The following is a 3525-nucleotide window of genomic DNA, read 5'->3' as shown; positions in this document are numbered from 1 at the left end:
GATTCATTGATGACATTTACTTGAGGATTGCCACTTATTTCAGTGGGATGTATGGGAATGACTATGTCTACCACTACTACTTGAAGGGCAAGCCTGTTGAAGTGGTTCTTCCCAACAAGAACCTGACGAGCTTGGAGAGACCTGGAGCTATCAGCTTCGACATTTCCCAGGAAGACTTTCTTGGAGAGCTCTGGCCTCTCGGTCAAATTGCTGCACCAAGAAAAAGAAGTGTGCCGACGAGAGCTGACGAACCTGCTGCGGAAGCATCTGAACCCATCTATGGACCTCCGCGCTACTACTTCAAGCCATATGATGGAGTTCTCCCTCCTGGGGCTCTTCGTGATGCTCATGAGCATATTGGTCGACTTCAGAGATGGAACAAGGCACAAGACAGGACAATAGAAAAGCTGAAGGACAAGTGCAAGGCGCTGAGCAAGACGGTGAAGAAGCAGGCAAAGACCTCAGCCAAGTTCATGAAGAAAGTGGCCAATGTCTTGACCAGAGGAGGAATATTTGGATGTAGCTCAGCGGACTTCGCCTTCGCGAACACATCAGTACCCCAGCCCCCACCTCAGCCTACTGATCTTGGTTTCCCCCTCACTGATAGACAGCTCCAGCGAAAATGGAGGAACCCACCCATTCAACCCTCCACCTCAGGAAACAAGTCTCCATCCCTAGCCTTTTCAGATAGTGAGGTTGAGATTGACGAGGTTCAGAGCCAACAATGGTATGGAGACTACAGCTCAACACCTGGGGATTACTACACCACGTTCCCACTGGATGACGACGATGCTGGGGCCTCTGCCCCTACTCAATATCCTTGAAAGTACTTCACTATTTTTCCTTGTATATACCATCTCATTTTTGCATATTAGCTTTCCCTTGTGGGTATCTCTCTCTACTTGACAACACATAGACTGTGTAACTTAAGTTTGGGGGAGGTACCAAGTATTTGATCATGTTTGCTTTGATGAATTTGCATTGAGTCTTGCACACATACCTTTTTCCATAAAAAAAAACATATAGATTGCATCACTTGCATTTTTAGGAGAGTCTAGAGCATATAGGTTGCATTCACTTGCATTGTGAGCAATGATTTAAGATGCCTTGTAAAGAACACTATCTCACACTCGAGTAGCTATTGCATCTCTCAAAAAGCCTTGTATGTTTCGAGCCTTGAAAACTCTTCCTGAATCTCATTCGTTGCTGAAACTCAATCTTTGAAGCCAACTACAACCTTATTTGAACTGAACGAACTTAATGCTTTTTGCTTATGGTCCCTTGTGTACTGAGTCATGGATATACACACTTGAGTTGTCACATCCTTTACGCCAATCTTTTTGACAAACTTGAGTGGTACACCACTCCCGAAACCCTTTCCTCCTTTTAAGCTTTCATTGTTTGATGAGTGAAGCTTTTTTCGGAAAGTCTTACATGTGCATAATGTTGAGAGTATCGGGAACGACAATGCTTGATCTTCATTCTTGCTAGATTAGGCACTCTATTGTCTAGCTATAGGTGGGAGTGAGTATTGTGATTATGATTTGGAAGCATGAAAAGTTCGAAGGAAAAGAATAGACTCTTCGTGTTTAAATGGATAATCTTATTGGAATTAGTAGATAAACATCTAGCTCGAGTTTATGAAAAGTCTTGGCCCTCAAAAAAGAAAAAAAAAAAAAAGGGATAGCAAAGTTGTTAGGAGCTAAGATTGTTTTGAAGTTGAGGAAAATCCTTTATAGATTTCAAAGAAAAAGAATTTTATCTGCAAAGTGTTCTTGGGATCTTATGGTGAGAGATGTGAGTTGTGTTTGACATTGGGAAGTGATTGTGTAACTTGTATGTTTGGGAAAAGGGTAGAACAATGGAGATTGAGCATTGTATGCATGAGTTGGTCCATTTCTTAGATATATTATGTGCAATGTCAAGGCTACTTGTCTTGAGAGTAAACCACCTTAAAAGATCATGTATCTTGAACCTCTTGACTCACTTGAATAAAAGCCCTCCCTTTACCCAACCAAATGATTTGGACCAATTGACCATTTTCAAGAATTCACTTGATGTTTTATGTTTAATGAATGTGAGAGTTGGTTGATTTGAATGTGTGGATGCTTGATGATGAGTGTAAGGGCAAAAGGAGTTGAGATAGGCCTAGAGAAGCTAGAGTGTGATAAGAGAGTGTGCTCATGTTGGATTAGATGTTGAATTGAGTGCTAGTTGTGTTTTTTTTGGCTATGAGCTCCCACCTACCCCGGAGGGTTACTTTACTTGTTACGAAGCATTCATAGTGTGCTGCCGCTTGTGGTTCCCAATTCCTGATATCTTGCATATTTTCATTGTTTTATCCATTCACCCATGTGCATTTTGATCATATAGACTAGGATTTAGCCATGTTTAGGTTGCATTTTGAATACATAAGTCTTTATTAGGTATTGGAGTACTGCATGGAGTTCTCGGAGACATTAGGGTGTATTTGGAGCTCAAAAGAGGTGTAAGGGTGATCATTGGACGAAGCAGAGCGTTGGGAGCGACCTTCCCGGAGCGACACCGTCAAGTCGCTCTGACCTGCCTTATCAGAGCGACCTTACCAGAGCGACGCGGAGAAGTCGCTCGCGTTTTCATCGCTCGGAGACACGAAAACGGGCCCAGAGCGACGTCTCGCAGCGACCCTTCCAGGTCGCTCCTGAAGCCTGGAGCGACCTCTCGGAGCGACCTCTCGGAGCAACTACTGGAGGTCGCTGTGCGCCTATTGTTTGCTCGAATTCATGTTTACTCACGGGCCTTTTGGTCATTTCATTATGCACGTTTTTACTTTCTAAACCTATGTTTTAAGTACTTTTTGGAAGTCACCAGGCAGATCATCTTTATCAAAAAAGAAAACCACCAAAAACCTCATGGAAAGTTCATATCTTTGAATTAATTCGATCATTTTGTTATTGCAATTCTGTTGTTTTCATATCTATTATTTGTATTTCTCTACATGATTAATCTGAAATCCAGGAATCATGAAGAGTAGTGAGTAATCCACTCTTGAATTCATGGGTTAGGGAGATTAAGGGTGATTAGGCTAGATCTAGGATGTTATAGTGTAGATCCTCCTTATTCCTTGCTAGTATAGTATTCATAATGCATCTTCTGAGTTGGCCTCTCAAAGTTGATCTTTAGGCATTTCCCACCCACAAGGTGTTTGATGAAATGCTTGAGACAACTCTCCTAAGCTTTTAAAATACTTCACCAAAGACATTTGTTGTTAACGGTGTTAAGATAGCCAATAGACTTGTTAGTAATGATTGCTTTCATATTATTCAACCAAAGACATTTGATGTTTGAAATATGTTAGTAAATGAACATTCATCTAGACATAGAGTTTGTTTAAGATTGTGTCTAAGCTTAAGGTTGATAGTTTGATTGATCATTTGCCATCTTTAGTTTGAAACTTGATCACCCAAGGTCTAATTCCTATACCCATGAGTTCTCTTTTATCATAACCAAAGAAAGTCACTTCTTTTATTGTTTTATTGTTCTGTT

The sequence above is a fragment of the Brassica oleracea genome, chromosome C1 (assembly GCF_000695525.1).
Source record: "Brassica oleracea var. oleracea cultivar TO1000 chromosome C1, BOL, whole genome shotgun sequence".
NCBI lineage: Eukaryota > Viridiplantae > Streptophyta > Magnoliopsida > Brassicales > Brassicaceae > Brassica > Brassica oleracea.
Note: the sequence above shows the minus strand (reverse complement) of the source record.